Below are 27362 nucleotides of genomic sequence, written 5' to 3'. Positions count from 1 at the left end.
TTACTCAATCTGAAACTTCTGATACTGTGCCTGGAAACCCACTTATAAAGTCTCTTTGTATGAAAATTATGTCAGTCTACAACAGTCTGTCTTTTCCCAAAGAGAGATTGACCATTTTAGCTGAGGGACAAAGACAAAAGTCTGGTTTTAACCTGTTGCTTACCATACTTTACCATTTGCTCTCCTACTTTTCTTTTTTTGTTTCTGCTTCATATTTTTCATGTGGTCTTTTAAAAAACCTTTTTCCTTTCCTTTTCCTTTTTAAATGTGCAATCTTCTATACAATTTTTGATTTTTTAAAAAGTCTGTCTCAGTTTGAATGGGTAGATGGATGGATAGATAGTGTTAACCCTGGAAAATGAATTTTATATATAGGTTTTTAATGTGCAATTTCTTTATGCCATGTCTGTGGAGATTCTCAATCATCTAGGTCAGGGTTGTCCCAAAGATGCTTTTTTCAAGAGGCAACTGGACTTTCTGGTTTTTCTTTGAAGCCGTTTTGCTTCTCATCCAAGAAGCTTCTTCAGCTCTGACTAGATAGTGGGGAATGGAAGGGTTTGACTAAAGAAGCTTCTTGGATATCTTCAAAAAACTGCCCCCTGAAAGTTCAGTTTCCTCTAGAAAAAGCACCTTTGGTCGTTTATGTCATTTTTAGTCATTTCCTACAATGTAAAAGGCCTTAGATTTAAGTATCTAAATAAACTGAGCAATATATGGTCCGAAGTTGTTGTTGTTTTTTTAAAAAACTTATCCTTTATAAGTAAAAGCATTTTTACTTAAGGGATAGATTGCTTAAATACTTATTAGTAGAAAATCAAAATCAACTAGGGAGTAGTGATTTTGATTAAATTTTCAATATTTGTAGTGGAAGATGAAAGAAATGATTCAGAAATATTTAATTGTTTAAATACCACTGATTTTAATGATCTTCATGCATTTACTAATTCCTATAGGCTTACCAAGGATCATCAAGATTTTTTTCATAGAGGTTTGAATGTCTTTTCATTTTAGCTGTGCCCGATTTAATTACGGCTGGAGATTTTAATCAAGTTTTAGGTCTTTTTCAAGATTGTAATATTGAATATTTATAATATTATATAATATTATATTATATAATATTGAATATAATATTGAATATTCTAGCTAATTTTAATTCCCTTACAAACTTCACTCTGGATATATAAACTGTTCTTCTTTTTATTTTTTATTTTTAATTATTGGACAACTTCATATAAATAAGTAGGCATTCAAATTTGCAGAAAGATGTCATGTTTAAATCTGTATTATGTGAGGCTATGTTGGTTTCTGTTCACTTATGCATTTACTGAAACACAATTTGACCAGGATGACTACTCCCTAGATGGAACTTCCAAAGATGCTCTTTTTCTGGATATACTTTTATGTCTTTAGGAAATTATAAATACCACTAAATCTATGAAAATACAGAAAATGGCAGACCTGATGCCTATTTCTTTTCTAATGTATATGGTTAGAAGTTTATAATTATGCTTTTTTAAAATATTTCCCCCAGTTCTTTAAAGACTCCAAAGGCATGCTAAAATAAAATTGTTTTGAGCTCTTCGTGACTATAAGGAGAGTTGGATCCAATCAAACCTCCAGAGGAAATACATTCTATAAAGCAGGGGCTACTACTAAGAAGGCCTGTCTTTAGTTCTAAGACCATAAAACCTCTCAGAGTGGGGAAGACACAGCACTCCCCACAAATGTTCGAACCAAGTGGGCCAGTGATGGGATTCAAACATTTTTACTACCGGTTCTGTGGGCGTGGGTTGATAGGTGTGGCAAGGGAAGGATACTGTAAAATCTCCAATCAGAGGTGGTATTTACCAGTTCTCCGAACTACTCAAAATTTCCGCTACTGGTTCTCCAGAACTGGTCAGAACCTGCTGAATACCACCTGCAGAATCATACTTGGCAAGGCATTCTGTCATAAAATGATATAAAATAGTTACTAAAGAGTATTATGTTTCTTACAATCTTAAATTGGGTCTAATTCAGAGGTGGGATTAAAAAAAATTACTACCGGTTCTGTGGGCGTGGTGTGGCTTGATGGGCATGGCAGGGGAAAGATACTGTAAAATCTCCATTCTCTCCCCATTCCTGGGAGAAGGTTACTACAAAATACCATTCCTTCCCCACCCCACTAACCTGCTTTCCAGCTCCATTTTCCTGTGTAGGACAACAAAAGAGGACCCAGCTGACTAGCTGGGACTCAGGAGGCAGAGAATAGATGGGGGCGGGGCCAGTCAGAGGGGATATTTGTTGGTTCTCCAAACTACTCAAAATTTCCACTACCGGTTCTCCAGAAATGGTCAGAACTTGCTGAATACCACCTCTGGTCTAATTCAACAAAAGTTTTTTTTCCCAAGTATATTGAACAGAGGATGCTTAAAATGGGTTGACTATCAACTTCATCATGCTGGTTGAGCAAAATGAATATTTTGGGAACACTTAGGAATATGATGTCAACTTGCTCTATTTTTTTTTTACTTTGTTACTATGCTTTTGGGAAGAATAATACAGTTTGAACTCTATATCAAAATAAGGAATTTGTCATTGTATGAAGAATGGTAGACTTATAGTGCATACAGTATGGTAGTTCTCAAGATATTACCAGTCACTTAACAGCTAAAGTCATGACAGATCTCTCCCCTCACCGCAAAGCTATGTATGACCCTGTTTCAAACTTGGCTGCAGTGCCACTACCATCAATGCAACCTACCAAATGGATGTTTCAGCACCTTCCCGCCTCTCTCCCCACCCAAACTCATCCTGACAAGACCCTGTAGCACCTCTCCTATTCTCCATGCATCCTGGAAGCAGCTGCCATTTTCAGCACTACAACAATTCCTTGTAGAAATGGCAGCTTGCTTTCGATCAGCTTTCTGCCTTGGTCATCTAGATGTCAGGAGACTGCAAACCTCTCCTAGGCATTGAGGAAGCCAAGCACATACCAAGGTAACAGTTTCAGGATAAGCTTCCCAAAACCATTCCCTTACTTAATCCGTTTCTCTCCCGGAAGCCCACATTTCTTCAATAAAGAAGGTAATAATAATAATTTTAAAAAAGCTGAGAGGGACAGGCTTGATTCCCCCCGCCCCCCCGCGCCCTCCCATTAGGTGCTGAAGCTAAATTCTCTGCCTCTGCTCTCCAATCATGATTCCTTTTAACTACTTAATTTACCAAATTTACTATATTACTGAATAAACTTGGTTTGTTGTACAGTACATAACACTGAGCCATGGTGGTGCAGTGGTTAGAATGCAGTACTGCAGGCCACTTCTACTGACTGCTGGCTGCCTGCAATTTGGCAGGTCAAATCTCACCAACTCAAGGTTGACTCTGCCTTCCATCCTTCCGAGGTGGGTAAAATGAGGTCCCAGATTGTTGGATCTGTAAACCGCTTATAGATGGCTGTAAAGCACTGTGAAGCAGTATATAAGTGTAAGTGCTATTGCTATAACAAAGTTGGGAGGGACCTTGGAGGTCCTCTAGTCCAACCTGAGCCTCTGATCAAGCCATTCCGGACAAATGGCTGTGCATCTCTTCTTAAAAACCTCCACAACTTCTGAAGGCAAGCCATTCCACCGATTAATTGTTCTCACTGTTAAGAAATTTCTCCTTAGTTCTAGGTTGGTTTTCTCCTTGATGAGTTTCCATCTATTGCTTCTTGCATGTCTAGAAAGAGAGTGACAACATCTGCAAGTTACTTACCTTGATGAGTTTCTGCCAGACTGAAGAGTAGAGGAAAGGAAACAAGCAAGCAAAGAAAAGGGAGTCAAGCAGGCAAATAAGTACTTCCCAAATTTTTCCAAGCTTTTTGTTCCCCATCTGATTCTCTTTAGGATCCAACTTCTGTTTGTGCTTTTGCGGCTTTTTGCCTGAGTTTTTCTTTTTCTTCAATGCCTCAAGGCAAACAAGTCGCAGAAATATTTTCTTTCCTTGCTTGCTTTCAGCACCTTATTGCGGGTTTTTGGGGGAAGGAGATTAAGCAAGGAAGGGTTTTGGGAAGCTTCTGCTGAAGCTCCACTTTTGCAAGCAGGTGGTTAACTTCCCCAAAGCTTATCAAGAGCCAGGAGAAGTTTGCAGCCTCCCAACAATCCACTGGTAGGGCAATGTGGCTTCATTGGCCAACGAGGGGGCTTGTTTATAAGTCTCTCTGGCTTGGAACATGGAACTAGGCCCCAATCAGGGGTGCGATTCAACCGGTATAACAACTGATTCGGTGAGCGTGCACTTTGCATGCACACGCACCAAACATGTGCTCCACGCGTGTGCTCCATGTTTTTAAAAGCTAATACTTACTTTCAACTGCAGCTGAAGAAAACAGCTGAGGTACGGCAAACCGCTCTGCCGTGCGAATCAGCTGTGCTCTAACAAAAAGACATAAAGTACAGGAAAGAGCAGGGGTGGGCAGGTGGGCCCACATACCCATCGGATCATACCAGTTCGGAGCCAGCTGACTGTCAGAACAAGGGGTTCACCCAAACCGGTCCAAACCAGGAGAATCCCACCCCTGGCCCCAATCTATCTAGGCCTCTGCTGGGCTGTTTTTGGTTTTGCAGAACTTTTTGCTGCTTGTCTACATTCTTTATGGCCCCAGGTGGATGGTGGCCTTCCAGGGCCATCCCCACCCACAAGATATCCCAGGCGTTCATTTAATAGAGGCATCAAAGATAGCAGAGATAGGGCTTGTTAAGTAAGGCTGTCTCACTTAAATGGTTGTCACCACCAGTGACTGTAATGGACAGTGTCAGCCTTTAAGATCTTTTCTACTGCTTTGCATCTTTCGGCTGCCATAAGTAACGGGGGAGGGGTTATGTCTGGGAAGAGAGCTGGAGGTATTACATTCTTGTGTTGTATAAATGAGGAGTGGGGGGGAGTATAAATTCCTTTTCTTAAGATTCTATTCCTTGCTTAGCCTTCCTTTCTCTGCGCAACTGCAAATCTTTATCAAAATATGTCAAGGTCAACGGACAGAGGCCTCATCACCACCTGAAGATGCCCACATGACCATATCCAGAACTTTTAATTGGAAGAATCTTTTGAACTTTGGGGGGTGGGAACAATTCCATCCCTTTGTAAATGTGATCTGCGCGCCTAATTTCTTAGATTCAGAATTTTATCTGAAGCTACTACTTCAATTTTCAGTAAAAGATTTCTTTCCTCTAATCTATGGAGTCCAAGTATTTCTTTCTTGGATTTTGAATGGAGCACAGACTGACAGACAGTCTCTATTATGAATGAAGGGGCATCACACAACATCCAGATACTACCATGCTAGAACAAATCATATATTACAAAAATTGATTGGAGATGGCAGATATTTCTAATGTAATCTACCAGATCCCCTACACCTCACTGGCCCTTCCAACTCTGTTATGCAGTGGTGGGATTCAAATTTTTTTACTACCGGTTCTGTGGGTGTGGCTTGGTGGGTGTGGCAGGGGAAGGATACTAAAATCTCTAGTCAGAGGTGGTATTTGCCGGTTCTCTGAACTACTCAAAATTTCTGCTACCGGTTCTCCAGAACTGGTCAGAACCTGCTGAATACCACCTCTGCTATTATGTAGTACATTTATTCCTGCAGGGGTTGGCCTTGTGACTATGGAGGGCAGATGGGGTAGAAGCTAACCGCCAGATTGCAAAAGGGATGAGTGATCAGATGTGGAGTGAGTGGTCAGATGAGAGGACCTGAACTCATTGGTAGCCTCACATTGCAATGAATAAGGACTTACTTTCCATTTTGCACTACTAGGATTGTGGGTTAAGTAGGTACAAAATTAATCAGGGAACTGATTGAAGCCTAGGCCCCTTGTCAGTCAACAGGACTACTGATTTACTACCAGCCTATCAGGTACCCGGGAGCCGAGGACTTGGCTGCACAAGGAAATAGCAGCCATTGACTTAATAGCTGGCCATCAACACCCCAATCAACCAAAAAGCCACATACAAGTAGACACCACATAAATACTAAGTATAGAATAACTCAAAGCATGTATTCTGGTGAGAGAGAAGTTCCCTGAGGATGAACCCTAGCATGAGTCCAAAAGCTCAGAAGACTGAACCTCTGGCCCCAGTGACTGACCCAGATTGGACCCTGCAGCCTTCATTATGGTCGTAGATCAGGGACTATCTGTATTGCAAAAGACAATAATCTTTGATGATGAGAGAAAGTGCCAACCCAGATGCTAATACATTTGCTGTCTGCGTATTAACTGGCATTTAATCCACTTAATGGTATTATTTCCTCATGTCAAGGTTTAATGTTGTGTTTCAAACTGAGCTTCCTTTCATATATATTATATTTTGTACTTGGTTCCATTGAATTTCTTCCTTTCTCCTATTCAAATATTAGAGCAATAGAAATAAATTAAAAACTAGAAAACCAATAGGGAGGATTTGAAAATTTCCATCTCTTAACTAGTCAAATTCCTTTGATTTCTTCCTATTGTTTCTACAGCAATAAGTGTAATTATAATTTTCTTATTTTTAAGAAAACAGGAACACAGCCCATTCATTTCTTCTCCAGGACACGTACAAAAAGCCTATTTTTAAATCTGAAAAAAGGGAGATTTTGATCTCTAAATCTGACATTTTCCTTTTTTTAGCTTAAAGGCCAATTGAAGAGTAACTGAAAAGTGTCCGTTTGACAAGTTTAGAGACAGAACAAAACAGAACAGGCAATACTCTGTTTACCGCTGTAAAAAAGTTTTGGTGAGAATATGCTGATATGGATGTTCCTTTCCTTGGCTTGACCCCTTCTCTTTTTCTGAACAGCTCGGTGAAATATGAAAGCTTATTCATGTCTTCCTCCAGAATATTAATTCATGAAAATGTGTTCAGGAGGTCAAACTGTTACATTTTGGAGCAAAGAAGTTATTTCAAGTTCACGGCTATCAGAAATTGTTCTAGTTTAAACCGCGAACAGTTTTATAGATTTAGTTCTATTTTTAAATTCACATTTTGTTTTAGTATAAAAAGGCACCAGTTAATTCAGAACTCATTCATGTGGGAAGACTATTAATGGCATTCGTATTAGGAAAATGACTTGCAGCAAAAGTAAAATAAAAAGTAGGGTTGGCAGTATTGTATAAAATAAAAAGTATAGTGAAAGTTAATGGTGGCAGGCAGGTAACTACCCTGTGTAGAATGGAAAAATATAGGATTGCCTTGATGCTACTGTTAGTGTGAGTGAGTTATCCTGATGTTTTCTCAAAAATTCTGGGTTCCTTCTTGATAATTAGAATTTTTGGTTATTTTAGTATTTAGTATTCTGGCCCTCCAGAAGAGCCTAGATATATGGCTTTATCACTTGGCCTGGGGCCCCAACAGGAGCCTGCTACGTTGGCAGTGGCTGGTGAGTTAGAGAAGATTCGTACTCCCGGGCCACCCATCCTATTGTTTTTTAACTTTTAACTTCTCTATTCAATTTTTCTAATTTTAACTGTTTTAGCAATTTTTAACTTTTTAGTACAGTGTCACTGGATAGCTTACAATATACGAGTGAAATGGATGGCATGGAAATTAGATAGATGGATGATAGATATTTGATTGATAGATAGATAGATAGATAGAAGATAGATAGATAGATAGATAGATAGATAGATAGATATAAATGATATAGAGATAGAGATAGATTGGTAGGTGGGTGGATGCATGGATGGATAAAGTATTTATCCTACTTTCCATCCCCCATATGTAGTAAAATGGACCCTGAAGTATGGCAGTATTGCTAGCACAAAATTTCTGAAATTGTTCAAAAACCTATTGCTGTGGAGTAGGACTTTTGTCTTTACATTCTGGTATGGAAAAGGTTCTTAATACCTTTTTTTCACCAAATGTTCTGGTGAAAGAGAATCAGATGGAAATGGGGTGGTGTTCTAACATTTGCATCAGAATCTTTTACACAGCAAATTGTGCAAACCTTGTAAAATTACAGATCTGAAGATCAACAGCAGTGGTGGGATTCAAACTTTTTTACTACCGGTTCTGTGGGTGTGGCTTGGTGGGCGTGGCAGGAGAAGGTTACTGCAAAATCCCATTCCCTCCTCATCCCACTAACCTGCTTTCCAGCTCTGTTCTCCTGTGCAGGGCAACAAAAGAAGACCCAGCTGATCAGCTGGGACTTGGGAGGCAGAGAGTAGATGAGGTGGGGCCAGTCAGAGGGGGTATTTGCCAGTTCTCCGAACTACTCAAAATTTCTGCTACCAGGTCTCCAGAACTGGTCAGACCTGCTGAATACCACCTCTGATCAACAGCCATAAATTATTGATTTCAAACCTAGACAATATTTTCATGTAGTAGACAATTGCAATGTTGCTTCCAACATCTTGCTTGCTTTGATCTGCTCATGGATGCTCTTGGAGCAAGAGAGTATAAAAATGAGGGTTCCTTGGTTCTCTCTGAGCTTGATTGTTTTTTTGCAGACATTTCATTACCCAAACTAGGTAACATCATCAGTGTTGGTGAGGCATGCTGTTGTAGGCATTCATGCAGGAAGAAAAGTTGCTCCTTGGTGGAAGGGCAGGCAATTTTTTTCCCTCTTTGTGTGCTGTCTGAAGTGTTTGACGCTGATATGTGATACCAATAATGGAAATGATGTGTAGCTCAGGGTTGAAATGAGATCCTTGACCTTCTCTGAACTTGATTTTTTTCTTGCAGACATTACCATTATCCAAACTAGGTAACTCTGGTCAGTACTGATGATGTTGCTTAGCTTGTAGTGATGGTATTCAAATTTTTTTACTACCAGTTCTGTGGGGATGGCTTGGTGGGCATGGTGTGGCTTGGTGGGAATGGCAGGGGAAGGATATGTAAAATCTCCATTTCCACCCTACTTCAGGGGAAGGATATTGTAAAATCCCCACTCCCTCCCCACCCCACTAACCTGCTTTCCAGCTCCATTCTTCTATGCAGGGCAACAAAAGAAGACCCAGCCAATCAGCTGGACTCCAATCAGCTGGGACTCAAGAGGCAGAGAATAGATGGGAGCGGGGCCAACCAGAGGTGATATTTACCGGTTCTCCGAACTATTCAAAATTTCCTCTACTGGTTCTCCAGAACCTGTCAGAACTGATTGAATACCACTTTCACTAGCTTGGTAATGAAACATCTGAAAGAAAACAATCAAGCTCAGAGAGCACCAAGGACCTCCCATTTCAACCTCTAGCAACACATATTCTCCTTTATTAATGTACATATATGATCATTATTTTTTCACTGTGAGAAGCAGGGGTGAAGGGATTTTGTTATTCAAAGGGCAGGGTAGTGAGCAGATGACAGTTTTTTACTTCTCTAGTTGAGAGGGAGTCCCGACTGAATGATGTGTTCCTACTTGTTCCAGCTTCTGATGGAGTGAATACAGTCACTACACTAGTGGAGTTGCTATCAGTCAATTAATAGTCTCTGTCAGGGAAAGGGCAGAAAAAGTAAAAGTGATCTTTCAATTTCCTGGCAATCCATTTTTTAAAAAAATATAGCTTGACTTATTAAGCTGTAGATTTTTTGACCTGGAACCAAGCTCAGATCAATCAGATTTTCCTGCTCAAGTGCATGTTTCATATCTTATGAGTCACTTCATAGCTTACTGAACAAAGCCAAAAAGCTAGTGGAAGTTTGATTTCTAGAGAGAGAAAAAAGAAACAATAAATTGTGAGAATATTTACGGAGGATGGGAAAAATACGTAATATTTACCTATCTACTAGAATGTAGATAAAGGATTATAAAGTTGATTCAAGACAAGGCTATGTGTGCTTGCAATCTATTCAATTCATCTGAAGTTATATATATATATATATATATATATCTTATATATATATATATATATCTTATATATATCTTATATATAACATATATATATATAACTATATATATAAAACTACATATATGTTATTCAGCTTTGTTCGGGTATTTTCCCACATCATTGTCATTCCCACGTCAGACGAACACAATACAGAAGCCTGATGATGGCAGATGAGATTCTGCCGAAACGTTGCTGCAACTTTAAAAGCACAACTATAATGACGTAGGAAAATACCCGAACAAAGCTGAATACCATACATGTAAGTACCCATGAAAACTTAAGATATATATAGACATTGAATAGATTGAATAGGCATTGAATAGATTGAATAGGATAAAAATAGGATAAATATCCTATTTTAAGGATGGCCAATGTTATGGTTAATTATAATGTTCGTCTTCAGTCTTCTCAAATCTGCTGGGCTGACAACATGTAAAGACTATAGTTTCCTCTCTGAAAACTCCTGTGAATGCTTATGCTGCCCTAAAGTTTTGCTTTGCATAATTAAAGTAATTATTCTGGTCCATAAGAAAAAGCAACAAAATCTACAATTGGACATAGGCTTTTTAATGTCCAACTAAAAAGCAATTATTCTGACATGTTGGTTGGTCTTCTTAAAAATATTGCCCAACTGTGGATTTTGTAATCTTCTGAATTGTTCTCTTTTAAGCAACAGTAAATAATATGCCTCTGAATTGCTTTGGAGTTTGGAACATTTTATTGGTTCAGCAAATCTTATATGCTGTATGCATTATCGTTTTGTAATCAGCCCAAAAATCTCTTATGGCTTTCTAAGCATAAACAATTGAAGATGATGATCATTAAAAAAATATTGCACCTGATATCTAAATCTCCTTTTCATGGATATTCATTAGACTTTTGAGACTGATCCTGTAAAATGTTTAGAACAATTTTTAATTTATTTTTAAAAGTACATGCAATATATGCAAAGTGATTTTAAAATAGTTATCAAACAGGTTTAAATACCAGAAAAACTGAGTTCACTTCAACTCATTTTTGCATTTTTGTGATAGGTGGCAAATCCAGATTGAATGCTGCACTGTATAATATTGAGATCCATTATATATCCATTATATAGATCCGTTATTATTCAGTCAGGTGAAAGATCAGGGTTTAAACTCCTTTCAGCCATGAAGTTTGTATCATGATTACCTAGCAACCTTAGGCAACCTTTTCTTACAAAGCAATTTGAAGACTGAAATGGAGATAGCATAATTTTCAGTTGCTGACTGAAGGGGAGACTTCCAAGTGCTTAAAGACCCTAACTCCAACAAGGACTAAAAGGAAATTACTTTGTCCAACACCACTTGAAAAGACAACATTAGAAATAATATTGCTCAATGCTGTAATTTCCCCCTCTCATATCTCTTTTCTCATTAAGATGGCAGTAGACAATCTTTGTTTACAAGGCCAAACTCAGAAATTACCACAGGAAGAATATTAAAGGCCATGATGTCCAGCTCTTGCAGCTGTTGTTCATGGGATTCATTGTTTAAATCTCTCATTATCATGGCTATTCTTTTCTGGACATGTTTGTTAAAGTTATACTTGAAGTGGGATAACTGAACATAATATGGACACTGTCACATATTTCAGCAAAGCTTCCTGGACATTCCTTGGTACTTTCCGAGCTTGGTTGTTTTCTTGCAGATGTTTCTTTATCCAACTAGATAACATCATCTGATGATGTCACCTAGTTGGGTAATGAAATGACTGCAAGAAAACAATCGAGTTCAGAAAGCAGCATGACCATGCCCCCAGGTTTGATCATGAGCTATAGATATTCTCTTCAATTTACCCTGAATCCAATAATCCTAGATATCCCTCCTTTATCTCATTTTCTGTTACAAATATTTCTTTAGTACTATTTCCTTTCTCTTCAAGAGATACCTATAATTTTCTGCTCTTTGTGAACATACTGATCAGTAAACTTACGGCTTATCTGAAATTCTAAATTAAAGAGTTTTCATCCATAGGAACTATTTTCTGTTAACCTTCACATAGCAAGCTAAAAATATGTGTATCTAATATGTTTATTAGATTTAAAACAAGTTAAAAATCTTAGATTAGAGAATAAAATAAAATAATAAACAATTTATATTAAAAACAGCCCCATATTTTGGAATTGTCCACACCATTACTAATAATGGTGAATGGCATCTCTTCAAGTTGCTATCATCACAAGAGTTCAAAATAATGCAGTGTGGAATAATGCAGTTCTCCAAGTTTTATTCTCCTGAAAAAAACAATTCTGTTTTTCTACTCATTCTCAAGGTACCTTATTTATTTAGCACTGTTTTAGAGTTCCTTTTCGAAGAGTGTTTGAACTCGCGTTCTAGTTATGAAAGAATGGAAAGGATTGTTGCTATTGTTCTGTCTGTTACACCTTTGTGTCTCCCTCTGCAGCCTTTATCCTTGCATTCTAATAAAAAAAAAATGTACAAATTCCTTCATGATGATTTTTTCTTTAATGGAAGTATGAGAAGTCAAAGAACCGGCAGAAAGCTGAACAGATGATTCAAGAAAAAAACATTCACTGAACCAAATCTACAAATAATAGAACAATAAATAAGCTAAATCTTAGGACCATACAAAATTTCAGATTTTTTTCCCCAACTGTTATGGTTTTGTTATTTGCTCATATGAAAGTAAATTGAGTCTTTCTGTATGGTTGAAATGGCCTCATTAATGGTTATGGTATGCTTTATTTCTGCAGGCATTTTTGTGTTCAGGCCATCATGGATTTACTATGAATCTTGGTGGCATTCTTGCCAAGTTCAGTTGTGACACAGCCTTATTCTCTGCTAGGACTTACCAAATAAGATTTACGAAGTTTGGGGAAGTCTCAGTAAGAAAATACTAAATAATCAAAGTTTTATTCTTAAGGAATCTCCCCACAGTAATGAATACTAGAATGGAGATTGGTATATCTGAATAATCTTAGTCTAAAAGGAAATTACACCGTCAACACCACTTGAAAAGACAGCCTTAGAAGTAATGCTTAATTCTGTATTAAAATATTTTATAATAAAAAGGCAATGTATACCTTATATCCACAAAGTTTTGTGGGAAAAAACTATTTAATAGTTAAGGATTTCTAATCTGGGACCAAAGGACTGCAATTTTAAATCTACGTTGAGTCATTCCATATTTCTAAGAGTGCTTTTTGTTGCGTTATTTTCTGGAGGAAGGCTTTATTTTCAGTAGCATATGGCACATTCAAGGTATGTTAACTCCAAGGCCCAAATGATTCAGCACAACGTAGTTATCTATGGCTTCCCTTATGTGGACACTTCATTTGCCACTTAATTGCATGCATCCTCAGTTCAGGCAGACGGAACACAAACTGTACAGCCTCATCTCCTTAAAGACAAATCTCTTGATAGAGAAAACTGCTGACCAAGAAAGGAAAAGGAGGGGGAAGGGAAAAGACCACACGTTACCACCTTCCAGCATGAAGGGTGTTGCGATGGGAGGATTTCACATAAATTTGTATCCAGCTGCTACAACATTCATATTATTCTGTGAAATTTGGTGCAAAATGCAGCTTAACAAAGGAATGAATGAGAAAGTAACTATGGGACTTCAAACTGCATACTCTCACCCTACATGGAGTTAGGAGAAGAATCATTGTGGATGGAAGAGTCAACTGGGAATTGTTTTATCAATGAATAATGGCTAGTACAAATACGGAGACATGCTAGGCTTTGGAAAGGCAGGCATTATTGGGTGCGTGTGTGAAGATATTTCCGAGTGCTGGGGTTAAACAAAGTTCATTAGTGACATAGTAACTAGTTGGCAGATATGGTCAAATTGATTTTTTCCCCTTGTGAAGGCTATTTGGTTTTTGTTATTTACTGTTTTAAAAATAACATGTATTACTTTTGCTTCCAACCAAAAACTTGAGAGAAATTATATCACAGTTTTTAGCTGTTTGTCCTTTAATTTTGGTGGTGCTTTTTCAGTCTCTTCTGGAATCACAAGACTTGGACAACAGATTTAACAAATAATCAGAGTTGGAAGGGACCTTGTAGGTCATCTAGTCCAACCCCCTGCACAAGCGAGAGACCCTACACCGTTTCTGACAAATGGCAGTCCAATCTCTTCTTGAAAGTCTCAAGTGATGGCGCTCCCACAACTTCCGAAGGCAAGCTGTTCCATTGATTGATTGTTCTCACTGTCAGAAAGCTTCTCTTTATTTCCAGGTTAAATCTCTCGTTCAGTTTCCATCCATTATTCCTTGTCTGGCCTACAGGCACTTTAGAAAATAGCTTGACTCCTTCCTCTTTGTGGCAGCCCCTCAAATATTGGAAGACTGCTATCATGTCTCCCCTGGTCCTTCTCTTCTCTAGACTAGCCAAGCCCAGTTCCTGCAACTGTTCATTGTATGGAGAGGAGCTAAACATCCCCTTTGGACTGAATGTTCTCGACCTGCAACGCTAAAGGAGGTCATATTTGGTAAGAGAGGAAATGAGGGGCCAAATGGACATGGATCAGTGGCCCTCACACTGTAACTGTATGTGTTTGTATAACTTTGCATATTAATCAATCAGAATAGAGCTGGAAGGGACCTTGGAGGTCTTCTAGTCCAACCCCCTGCTCAGGCAGGAAGCCCTATATCATTTCAAGCAAGTGACTGTCCAGTCTCTTCTTAAAAACTTCCAGTGATGAAGCACCCACAACTTCTGATGACAAGCTGTTCCACTGCTAGAAAGTTTCTCCTTAATTCCAGGTTGCTTCTCTCCTTGATTAGTTTCCATCCACTGTTTCTTGTCCTGCCCTTCTGGTGCTTGGAAAATAAATTGATCCCCTCCTCTTTGTGGCAACCTCTCAAATACTGGAATACTGCTATCATGTTTCCCCCTGACCCTTCTTTTCTCTAGACTAGCCAAACCCAAATCCTGTATTTATCTGGCATTTCACAAGCACCATCAAGAATAAAAGTTAAGGGACTCCTGGAGACTTGCATTGCTAATGCAAGCTTTTTAGTTTTGATTTCAGCACATAATTCATTTATTTTCCAGTCTGAATCCCCTATAAAAAAAAGGACCGTGAAAATATTTACAGACCCCTCACATCCCGGACATAAACTATTTCGACTCCTACCCTCAAAACGACGCTATAGAACACTGCACACCAGAACAACTAGACACAAGAACAGGTTTTTCCTGAAAGCCATCACTCTGCTAAACAAATAATTCCCTCAACACTGTTCAACTATTACAAAGTCTGCACTGCTATTACTGTTAATCTTCCCATCACTCCTTATCACCCATCCCCTCCCACTTGTGACTGTATGACTGTAACTTTGTTGCTTGTATCCTTACGATTTATATTGACTGTTTCCTAGTATGATTTGATTGCTTATTGTACCCTATGACTATCATTAAGTGTTGTACCTTGTGATTCTTGACAAATGTATCTTTTCTTTTTTGTATACTGAGAGTATTTGCACCAAGACAAATTCCTTATGTGTCCAACCATACTTGGCTAATAAAGAATTCTATTCTATTCTGAATATCTGACGAGAGGATTCTTGTCCACTTTGTTCATCTCATTGAAAATTCAAAGTTGGAGGATGTGTTTTATTTTTCTTTACATTCTTAGCATACGATATCCTGAAATCAGACTACATCCAGAAGAACTATGGCATTACAATATTGTTTTCTGAGATGCCAAAAAAGAGATATCAAGATAATCTCACCACAGTTGAATAGTTATAAAATTAAGTATTGCTTCTTCCAAAATTAAAAACCATTTCTCTGTTTCCTGAATTTGAAATAAATACAGTATTGGATAATAGCTGGATTTAAGCATTTTTTTTGCCTTTCTTCCTTCTGCCCTACAATCTTATTACTATAAATCTCAGAGTTGGTGCAACTGTGCAAATTCAAATGAAAGAAATGAGCAACTTCTGGCAGACAATATTACATAAAATAGTTTTACAAATTTTCTTTGCCATTAAGTCATATTCTCCTCAAGGAACAACATTTAACAGTGGCTGCCCCTTATCTTGAACCTGCATACAATCTATCTTTGCAACATTCAGATATTATAATCTTAGGGGCATGTTTTAAAATACGATTTCTGAACAGGCTGTTACATGCAGTCAAGGATGTAGTCGGGATCATTTTATTTCCTGGAATGCATAAACCCTGTGCTAATTTTTTTTTGAAATAGTCATTTTATTGAGCTTGTTCAAATGATGCCAATAAACTCACACTGCTTTTTTATTTATCTCTTTCATAAATTGTTGTGCCAGCTAGGTTCATAAATAGAAACCAAGGACTAGCCTCTGGCTATTTGAACCACTTTTTTTACTACCGGTTCTGTGGGCATAGCTTGGTGGGCATGGTATGGCTTGGTGGGTGTGACTTGGTGGGTGTGGCAGGGAAAAGATACTGCAAAATCTCCATTCCTTCCCCACCCCACTAACCTGCTTTCCAGCTCCATTCTCCTGTGCAGGGCAGCAATAAAAGACCCAGCCGATCAGCTGGGACACAGGAAGCAGAGAATAGATGAGGGTGGGGCCAGTCAGAGCTAGCATTTGCTGGTTCTCTGAACTACTCAAAATTTCTGCTACTGGTTCTCCAGAACTGGTCAGAACCTGCTGAATACCACCTCTGTTTTGCACCTTATAGGAGCTAGAAATTTGGTTTGATAGGTTTAATAATGAAATCTTATATTTTCCTGGAACTTTTGTACTGTATCAGACCTACATCAGTCACTTCTTTTTTTTGCACCCCCGTTGAATATTGTGTTGTTATTCATAACACTGTGATACTCTGTGAGTCTCCAAAGAGAGTCTATAAAATGGCTGTGCTGTTCTTGGGTGGCTGTGCTGTCCTTGTGATTATAATGTTTTAATCTTTGTACTTTCTGTATGGATGCTTTACTTTTGATATTTTGGCACTGTTTATTGTAAACTGCCAAAGTTATGAACGTGAGATGGGTGACTTTAGAAATGGAATGTATAAATAAAAAAATAAAATAAAATTCAACATTAATTAATAGATTTTCTTTTAAAAAAAAAACGTATCTTAGGATTTGCATTTCAGGCATTTGATGGCACTTGAATTTCCTACAGATAAAGCTCAGAGAAAAAACTGATCAATAACAAGACAATCAGAAAAATCACTAGGAGAGACAGCTCCAAGTGCTCTATTTTTCTGGTAGCTCATAGGGGAGAAATCCATCACAGGTTATATGTCAACAAAAGAAAATATGCTAGAAACAAAACAGTACATTCTGGAGGACCAAGAAACTGCTAGGAACCATCATTCCAAAACCCCAGTAAGCTCATCAGCTATGCAGAATCATCATTTCTAAAATGCAGCTTTTGGTAAGACCCATTCATCCATGTTTTGGACCACTAAAACATCTTTTTGTGTAACTGGTTGGTAAGAAGATATTTAGACCAAAGCATTGTGGAAAATTAAGATATCCAGAGGAGAAACAAGGAATGAGGCATGCAGATATAAATAGAGCGAATGACAATCCATCTCTATCAAAATATATCACTGTTAGCCTACCAATATGGATGGAATAGGATCAAATTACTAGAAAAGAAATGAAAAGGACACCAATCTGTCAATAAGAAGCATGGAAACCATTTTAACTTGTCTGACATAAGAATGCTTTTTGAAAGGGTATGGGAAACATCTCTAAAAATGCAAAACAGATGTCTGTTTCAATTTCCCCATCTCCAATCATCCACCCACCCACCCAAAAAAGCTTGCAAGGAAGGAACAGCTTCACAATTTATTGTATTATTATTTGTTGCTACCTCTCCAGACTGGTCAAGCTCATGTGAATTATACAATTGCTCCATGGTGGACACAATATAGCTGGGCTACAGAAATCCAGATAACTAGATGGAAGCAAACAGCAAAGTTTGTGCAGTGGCAATCTGGTCTTTTGTGAACAGAAGCAGTGATCCTAATAGTCACAAAACACCTACTTACAAAAAAAAATGCCTTTCAAAACCTCAGGATTCACTGCCACTCACTTGTCTTTATTAAAGAAAAAAGGGGGAAAAAGCAGAGAACACAAGTTAGGCTACCATATCTGGACTGCAAAAGTCCAGACAAAAATAGATGATTCCAAAGAAACACATAAAAATACTGATCACCTCATTTTTGCAGTCCTGGGCTGCAATATTCCATATCCATAAAAAATGTTTTCCTAAGAATCTAGAGATCTTCAGAAGTGCCCTAGGAATAAGATTTATTTTCAAGGCCAGTACTTTGTTTGCAGCATAGTTTCCCATTTAGGGCTGTTGTTTTTTTAAATTAGAAATTATTTTTTAAAGAATTAATAGTGATGGCAATAACACTTAGATTAACATGCCACTTCATAGTGCTTTACAGTCCTCTCTAAGCAGTTTCACAGTCAGCCTAATCCCCCCCACCCCCCCACCCCAAAAATCTGGATCCTCATTTTACCAACAGGAAGGTGGACGGCTGAGTCAACCTTGATCTGGTTAGGATCAAACTCCTGGCTGTTGGCAGAATTAGCCTGCAGTACTGCATTAAGTGCGCCACCACAGGTCATAATATCTGATAGAAGCCAAGAATCCACAGGCTTTCTGGCAGAACCGAAGGGAGATAGTTTGGTGTGGTGGCTAAAATGCTAGGCTAGAAATCAGAAGGAATTAATTCCAGTCTTAACTTAGGTATAAGAGGCAGTTGGGTAGTTTTGGATCAAACCTTCTCTCTTAGCCCAACACACTTCCTAGGATTATTGTTGGTAAAAAAAAAAAAAAGTGGGCAGAAGCATTTTTTTTACCACCCTGATGTCCCCGAAAGGGAGATAGAAATCTTATCCTAATAAAAATGTCCCTAGACTTATTGACTTAGTGACAGGGCTACATTTCCTCTTTTAGAAAGAGCCACGAGAGAGTTGTAAAAGGTAAGCTTTGCCTTACTAGTGGTATGGTTTTGAATCTGCTAAGAGAAACATCTGGAAAATGTATATTACATTTGACAGAAGGCATACAGATAGTCCTCGACTTACGACAATTTCTTTTAGCAACAATTCAAAGTTACGATGGCATTGAAACAAAGTGACTCACAACTAGTCCTTGCACCTAACAACTGTGGAAAGCCATCTCCCCAACCTTTCTGGAAGAATGAAATATTTTGAGGAGTACTGAAAAGGCAGGATAAAATATTTCCCCTAAAAGAGAAATAAAAAATCTTAAGAGAGACAGAAACTCAGAGCTTCAGCTCCCTGTCCCTAGCAGATATTTTGTGCCCATTAAGAAAGACCGAGCCATCCTATCTACAAAACAAAAGACATTCAGCTCCAGGTTGATGGGATTATCCTACAGGACATTTTAACCTGGAAATAAGGAGAAACTTTCTGACAGTGAGAACAATCAACCAATGGAAGAGCTTGCCCTCGGAGGTTGTGGGAGCGCCATCACTTGAGACTATCAAGAACAGATTGGACTATCATTTGTCAGAAATGGTGTAGGGTCTCCCGCTTGGGGGGGGGGGTTGGACTAGATGACCTATAAAGTCCCTTCCAACTCTGATTATCTATCATCTGTTATCTGACATAATAGGATTAACCCACTACCATTTAACAGAAGACATAGAGCTCACTACATTGCACAATCTCCTAAGAATATTTCCTTCATTGCATTTCACCCCAGCAAACTTCAACCAAACCTGGGAGCTCAGACAACCTATGAGCCAGCCCTGACTCCTACATAACCCCTACAACAGCCAATAGAATACATATCCTTGCACAGGAACAGGAAGTTCAAGTGCAAAGCCCAAGAGAAGGTATGAAAAACCTCCACTCTCAACTCCATGTGTTCTGCTGCCCAGAACCCATGTGGTTCTGCTCCATCATTGAACCTTTTTTTCCAATCACCCTCCAGCCTCAATTTCGTCTCCAATGCCTTTCTCCTGGCTTGGAACGGAACCAGCTGAATATTTCTTCCAACACAACCATCACAGCATGGTCACCTGATCAGAATTCAAGTTCCCAGCAGGCTTCTCATAAGTATAGCCAGTAAGGGGAAACGGGATTTGTTTAACTTCGGGCACGTGACTCAGTTAACAACTGCCTTACTTTAACAATGGAAATTGTTGTAAATTCTTACAATTGTGGTGGTAAGTTGAGAACTATCTCTATACCAAGTGTCTCTCTGTGTGTGTGTGTGTGTGTGTGTGTGTGTACTGAAAACTCCTATCATCATCTCCTTCTCCTTCTCCTTCTTTGAACAACCCCATAATCCCTTGCATGGTAGAGTCTGGGCAATTGAATGGAACTAGCAGACTGATTAATGGCTGGATGCCCTTCCTGTCGCCAACGTGGAGTTTTGTTCAGCAGATATATTCTCATTGTGCCCAGGAAAAGCAATATCTGCCTCTACCTAGAATCAAACTCACAGCTTCCTGATTATGTGTATGTGTACTGAAAACTATCATCATCATCATCATCATCATCATCATCATCATCATCTTTTAACAATCCCATAATCCCTTGTGGGGTAGAGTCTGGGCAATTGAATGGAGCTAGCAGAGTGATTAATGGCCGGATGCCCTTCCTGTAGCCAATATGGAGTTTTTTTTTCTGCAGATATATTCTCATTGTGCCCAGAGAAAGAAATGCCTGCTTCTATCTAGGATCGACCTCATAGCCTCCTGATTATGATGCGAGAGCTCCATCTCTAGGCCACCACATTACTCTTACTGAGTAATGAATTCCTATACTGAGGAATAAACCAAGAAATTTCAGCTAGATGCTTCTGTGACAACTATGGTAGGGTAGAGACTTTGATATAATAAATATAGCATAAAAACATTTATGAGACACAAGGAAAGAAAAGGTCAGCAAAGGATGAGATTCTGTATAAATGAAATAAGGTCATAAAACCTCATTGCAGAAAAATGATGAAAGGCAGGAACATGCTCTGACCCTTTTAGAATTGAAATATGCAATCATAAATGTTTGGAGGAGTTTAAACTGAATAGGCATAGGGGGAAGGGACAAGGGAAAAAGTGCTTGAGAACAGATATCGATTTCCTTTTCAGATGCCTATCTTCTCACAAGGGTTCAACACAGATGACACAAACATGGTAAAATACCAATCTCTGAGTAACCTGATTTGAGAATCAAATCTGCAGTACTTCTTCTTTTTTAGCTGACAATTAACAATGTTTTTTCATCTCAAAAAGCATTGGTAAACATTTTGAATTCCTATTAACAACATCAATTGTTGTTTTTGTCATTGGTGTTTATTCTATAGTGTTATCACCATAATATTATGTTGGCAGTTCTCCTTACCATTGTTGTTGTTGTAATTATTATTACTAAAGTGGTAATTATTTTTACCAAAGTAAAGCAGTTGCAGGAGCTGTATTTCACAATACTCACTGTTGGCCTATTTTTCCCAGCTGAAAAGCAAAAAAGGAGTATGCTAGCACCTTTCCTGAACTTTCATAATCTCCCATTTATACTTCCATAAGTTCTAAATTCTACAAAAAATCTTCAGGACATAAGATCTTTGGTTCTATAAACTGAAGATTATGGAATTTGTAAAGGTTAATGAGAATCTGAGGTGATGTAAGGAAAGAAATAACAATTGTACAGTGGTGGGATTCAAAATTTTGTACTACCTGTTCTGTGGATGTGGCTTGGTGGGCGTGGCGTGGCGTGGCTTGGTGGGCTTGGCAGGGTTATGATACCGCAAAATCTGCATTCCCACCCCACTCTAGGGTAAGATTACTATAAAATCTCTATTCCCTCCCCCTTCCTGGGGGAAGGTTACTGCAAAATCTCCATTCCCTCCCCACCCCACTAACCTGCTTTCCAGCTCCATTCTCCTGTGCAGGCCAACAAAAAACTACCAAGCTGCTCATCTGGGACTCGGGAGGTAGAGAATAGATGGGGGCAGGGCCAGTCAGAGGTGGTATTCGCCAGTTCTCTGAACTACTCAAAATTTCCGATACAGGTTCTCCAGAACTGGTCAGAACCTGCTGAATACCACCTCTGCAATTGTATTATTGTTAGATCAATACGAGAATTTTGGAAATAAATGTGGTTCAGGAATTGTTCCCACACAAATATTTAGATTCATGCATTCTGCTAAGTATTGCTTAGATCAGAACCATTTTGAATTGTAGTCCAAAATATATTTAGTTTGCTGTACAATTTGGGTTTGCAATCTAAGTTTTCCCAAAAGTGCTTTTTAAAAAGGCAACTGGAGTTTATTGTGCTGGAAACAAAGAAGCTTAGGTGAGAAACAAAACATCTTCAAGCAAACAAAGTCCTGTTGCCTTTTTAAAAAAGTACCTTTGGGACAACCATGACCTGGATGACTGAGAATCTCCATAGACAATCAAAGTTTATATCGCAAGCATTATACATGACCTGTTCCTTGATGATATATTTAATAAACAATGAGTAAAATAAAATATAGCTCAGCATGTTGTGAAAACAGCCACTATGTGGACAAACTCCTGTTGACATAAATTCCTACAACACATTATTTACGCTATAAAAGCCTTGCTGACAGGGAAGCTTTAGAATCAAGTTCTTTTGGATGTGAGAACAACTTTACCCATTCTGAGATTTATGATGTTTAGTCAGTAATCCTGTATCCATTTACTTGGGAGTAAATTATTATGAACTCACTAGGAATTATTTTTTAATAGATGAGTTTAGTGTTGCACTTTCAGGATATTATATACGCTTCACCAATCCAAAAACCAGAGTTACTGTATTTGTACCTACTTTCAACTAAGTTTCAGCTTCGGATATTTATTTTTTTCCCAAAAATAAAATGCATGTTCACACAAACCTTGTAAATATAGGGCATTATTTTCGCTATATACTGTAGATAGATTCCAAACTATGAACTGCTCTTAAAATACTAGAAATTGCATAGATAAGTTTTTTCAGAAATTTCCAAAGGAAGTTCCTAATTAATGTATTGGGACAATGTAAATAAATATGAATTCTGGGGAAAGATTTTAAAAAAAATCCACTACCCAAAGGTTCCATTGTGGCTATCTACATTGGAAGCAGTCACATATCCAAATCTATTGGATTATGAAAATATTGTCAGGTATAAAGATTTACTATATGATACTGGAGAGCTTAAAAATAGGAACCAAATACAAATTCAAGGAAAGGAGATAGCATGATAGCCCTTTGCACAAATACAAACCCATTATAAAAAAGATAGAGAACAATTTGGCTTTAATATGATCCCACAAGAATTAGATAAAATATGGCTAGGAGAGGAAAAGAAAACAATTAGTAAAACATATAAATATCTTTTGGACTACAAATTAAAAGAAGGAATAGTCACAGAATCTATGATAATTTGGGCTAAAAACGTGGGTCATAGTATTGAATTAGATAAGTGGGAACACATCTGGCAAACAAATTACAAATTAACCATGTCAGTCTCGTATAAAGAAAACTTATATAAAATGGTTCATCGCTGGCACCTACCTCCTGCGAGACTGGCTAAGATGTTCCCCAACCTACCACCCAACTGTTAGAAATGTAACTACGCACAAGGAACATATTTTCACATGTGATGGACTTGCCCACGTGCTCAGAAGTTTTGGAGAAATATTAGAAATTGGATTTTAAATATAACAAAACAAAATTTAAAACTTGAACCCAAAACCTTACTGCTAAGTATGATAGATTTAAAGATGGAGAAAAATATCAATATTTAATTTTGCACATCATAACTGCGGCCAGAATAACCTACGCACAAAACTGGAAACTGTCTTTCATTCCTTCAGAGGATATGGTACTTAAAAAAATACATGAATGTACTGAGATGGATAGCCTAACCAAATTGTTAAAAAATAAACAAGATAGAAATATGGAACATTTGGTATGACTGGTTAAAGAAAAGGTAATATTTGATATTTGGATAAGTTATGGAAATGACAGAAGATGTGCATTTAATTATAAACTATATAGAGAAATTAAAACATTAAAAGAATGAAAGAGTTATTGTAACAAGGCAGATCACGTCAATGATAAAGATAAAGAAAAAAAAATTAACCATTGCTCAATATACGCTGTAAAATGTATATATGTATGTATGTATGTGTGTGTGTGTGTGTGTGTGTGTGTGTATATATATATATATTTGTTTTCTGAGGTTCTCGCGGGTATTTGTATGTGGATCTTTGGTTGTTCGGGTTTTCTCCGCGTAAGATTCGAAGTATCTAGGCAACGTTTCGATGAAGTCTCATTCATCATCTTCAGGCTTCTGTCTCCGGCTCTGTGCTTCTCAGAGTAATGTGAGATTGCAGCTGCTTCCTCCTTTTAACTGCCAGTGGGGGTGGGACTTGATTGGGTGGGGGCTTGGCTGTGTTCTGATTGGGTGGGGTGTGTTCTCATTGGTAGGGGGTTTGGCTGTGTTCTGATTGGTTTGGGGGTTAGCCGTGTTCTGATTGGTTGGAGGCGTGTTCTGTTCAGGTGGGGGCTTGGTTGTGCTCAGGTTAGTCTTAGTTGCTGGGGGATTTGAGCTGGTGAGTTGTGATCTTGCTGTTTGGCTTCTAGTTCGTGGTCCTGCTGCATCTTCATAGTGGGTGTCGGTTTGCTTCATGTATGGCTCAGAGGGGTTTGAAGTGGGTAGTGATGCAGCTGCAGTGCAGCTTCTGGTCCATGGTCGTGTCTCATTTTCTGAATGGGTGGGAGTCTGTTTTCTATATGGAAGTGTGGTGGTGGCATCTTGTGTGGCTCTCATGGGTGTGGGTCTGGTGTCCTTCTTCATGTTAGGTACTCGTCTGTTCATGAGGGCGGGTTTCCAAATGGCTGGAAGGCGGGAGGTGTCATCTCGTTTGTTCATGCTGTGTGGGCGTTTTTCTATCTCTAGACAGAGAATAAGAAAACGGCAAAGCCCTCCTCCCATATATAAAAGGCACTACAGACAAAATTAGCAAGATCCTCCAAAAACACAACATCAAAACAGCATTCTGCACAAACAGAAAAATATCCACCATCCTAAGAAACCCCAAAGACAAAATCGAATTAGAAAACCAAGGAGTATACGAAATCCCCTGCACTGCCTGCCCTACCACATACATTGGACAAACTAACAGAAGAATAAATGCACGCATTGAAGAACATAAGAACTCAATCAAAAAAGAAGAAACGACCTCTTCCCTGGTCCAACACCTCAAAGCCACAGGACATGAAATTGATTTTAAAAACACCAGAACTATCGCCAAAACCGAACACTTCAACAGCAGAATAATCAGAGAAGCCATAGAGATAGAAAAACGCCCACACAGCATGAACAAACGAGATGACACTTCCCGCCTTCCAGCCATTTGGAAACCCGCCCTCATGAACAGACGAGCACCTAACATGAAGAAGGACACCAGACCCACACCCATGAGAGCCACACAAGATGCCACCACCACACTTCCATGTAGAAAACAGACTCTCACCCACTCAGAAGATGAGACACGACCATGGACCAGAAGCTGCACTGCAGCTGCATCACTACCCACTTCAAACCCCTCCGAGCCATACATGAAGCAAACCGACACCCACTATGAAGATGCAACAGGACCACGAACTAGAAGCCAAACAGCAAGATCACAACTCACCAGCTCAAATCCCCCAGCAACTAAGACTAACCGGAGCACAGCCAAGCCCCCACCTGAACAGAACACGCCTCCAACCAATCAGAACACGGCTAACCCCCCAACCAATCAGAACACAACCAAACCCCCTACCAATGAGAACACACCCCCACCCAATCAGAACACAGCCAAGCCCCCACCCAATCAAGTCCCACCCCCACTGGCAGTTAAAAGGAGGAAGCAGCTGCAATCTCACATTACTCTGAAAAGCACAGAGCCGGAGACAGAAGCCTGAAGATGATGAATGAGACTTCATCAAACGTTGCCTAGATACTTGAATCTTACGCGGGAGAAAACCCGAACAACCAAAGATCCACACATATATATATATATATATATATATATATATATATATATATATATATATATATATATATATATATATATATATAATTTACTTCTTGTTATAATTACATGGCAGAAGTCAAAAAGTGATTTTTCGCATTATCTGCCAATTCTTTCTTGATGTTTGGATATTTTTAAGAAAACAATCAACACCAGCCTGGTTCTCCCATTATTGACTGAGTTTGCAGATTGCATTAGGCTACAAGCCCTCGTTTACCAGTCGCATTGCTTGAGGTCACAAAATCTAATCCAATACCAACAAAATACATTCAGACCCAATTTTCTTCAATCTTATGACATAATGAACAGTGACACAGTGAACTATAAACCCCACAGGCTGGGCTGGCATGGCATGCTAGGTTTAAATGCAGTTGACTAGTCTCTACTTCAGTATTACAGAAACAAACAAAGATTCAGTGCTAAGCTCTGGTTTAATGAAGACTCATCTCACTTTTCCTTATAGACCCAGAGATTTACCACAGAGGGGCTGAGAAAAGCAGGGAGAGTGTGAGGTTCAAATTTTTTTACTACCGGTTCTGTGTGTAGTGGCTTGGTGGGTGTGGCTTGGTGGACATGGTGTGTGTGGCTTGGTGGGCATGGCAGGGGAAGGATACTGCAAAATCTCCATTCCCTCCTCACTCCAGAGGGGAAGGTTACTGCAAAATCCGCATTCCCTCCCCACCCCACCCCACCCCACTAACCTGCTTTCCAGCTCCATTCTCCTGTGCAGGGCAACAAAAGAAGACCCAGCTGGGACTTGGGAGGCAGAGAATAGATGAGGGTGGGATCAGTCAGAGGTGGTATTTGCTGGTTCTCTGAACTACTCAAAATTTCCACTACTGGTTCTCCAGAACTGGTCAGAACCTGCTGAATACCCGCTCTGAGCAGGAGTCAGATTCAAACATGCCTAAACGTTTTTCTGAAGAACCATACTTCTAGAGTTCTTTGAAAATGATATAGGGAGAGAATTGCTTGTCTATCTGGTCCATCCTTGAAAAGGCTGTCATGTAGACTCTCTCTGGATGGGATCCCCTTGGGTGTGATGACCCAAGCCTCTCTGGTTAGGTAAAGTCAATTTGAAAAAAGGCAACCTGGGAGAGATGCAGATCCTGAGTTTTAAAGGTGATGATCTGCCTAATTGCTACAGGTAGTCCTTGATTTAAGACTATAGCTGAGCCTGGAATTATGGTAATCCCTTGTACTGGTCATTAAGAGGGTCCCCAGGTAGGCAAACCCAATTTTATAATCTTTTCTATGGTATCATTAAGCTATTCCATTGTCTGTAATGGGTGCTTTATGTCAGAAACCAAAAGTACGGGTAGTCCTTGACTTACAGATATTTAATGTACATTCAAAGTAACAATAAAGTTATTCTATTCTATTCTATTCTATTCTATTCTATTCTATTCCATTCCATTCCATTCCATTCCATTCCATTCCATTATTTGCTGAGTGACTGTTAGACATTACAATGGCATTTAAAAAAGCAACTTTGGACCAGTTTTCACACTTAACAACCATTGAAGCA

The 27362-nt window shown here is 38.8% G+C and overlaps 1 protein-coding gene and 1 long non-coding RNA gene across 2 annotated transcripts in view; one reads left to right on the top strand and one right to left on the bottom strand.

The window, feature by feature from the left end:
• The window catches only part of TMEM178B (transmembrane protein 178B), a 323668-nt gene that overhangs the window by 21951 nt on the left and 274355 nt on the right, over positions 1–27362 (bottom strand). The window lies entirely within an intron of this gene.
• Positions 1–27362, top strand: part of LOC148125662 (uncharacterized) — a 94782-nt gene that overhangs the window by 37215 nt on the left and 30205 nt on the right. The window contains exon 2 of the long non-coding RNA XR_015743914.1: positions 14201–14306. This is a non-coding gene — a long non-coding RNA (uncharacterized LOC148125662). The remainder of the gene's footprint in view (positions 1–14200; positions 14307–27362) is intronic.

This window comes from Pseudonaja textilis, chromosome 5 (assembly GCF_049901715.1).
Source record: "Pseudonaja textilis isolate UNSWEBS1 chromosome 5, rPseTex1.2, whole genome shotgun sequence".
Classification (NCBI taxonomy): domain Eukaryota; kingdom Metazoa; phylum Chordata; class Lepidosauria; order Squamata; family Elapidae; genus Pseudonaja; species Pseudonaja textilis.
This window is presented reverse-complemented; position numbering and strand designations above follow the sequence as displayed.